The sequence below is a fragment of the Penaeus monodon genome, chromosome 25 (assembly GCF_015228065.2).
Source record: "Penaeus monodon isolate SGIC_2016 chromosome 25, NSTDA_Pmon_1, whole genome shotgun sequence".
Taxonomy (NCBI): Eukaryota; Metazoa; Arthropoda; class Malacostraca; order Decapoda; family Penaeidae; genus Penaeus; species Penaeus monodon.
The window spans coordinates 3,571,613-3,571,959 of record NC_051410.1 but is presented as its reverse complement, the minus strand read 5'-3'; positions in this window follow the sequence as shown (position 1 = coordinate 3,571,959).

The following is a 347-nucleotide window of genomic DNA, read 5'->3' as shown; positions in this document are numbered from 1 at the left end:
GTGTACATCTTTGAATTTGAAGTTCGTGGTTTATTTCAGACGAAGTAAACTGGTTTTGATGTCTTGATAACTGGAAAGTAATTGATTTGTTTGCGTAAAAAAACTTTCTCCACATAGAAATCTAGATGTTACGTGTACTGTAAAAAGCATGGACACGCTGTGTAATTGAATTGAATGGTCTTAGAGCACGATAAAAAGATATAGGGATACTGGTATTATCTTCAAAGCTGATAAGATAAGGAAGATGCTAATAATAATTCCATCGATACAAAAACAATGATAGATGATTTCCATTTTAAAGATGATCCCCCGCCCCTTTTAATTCGCTTTATCTATCTTCTGCTTAT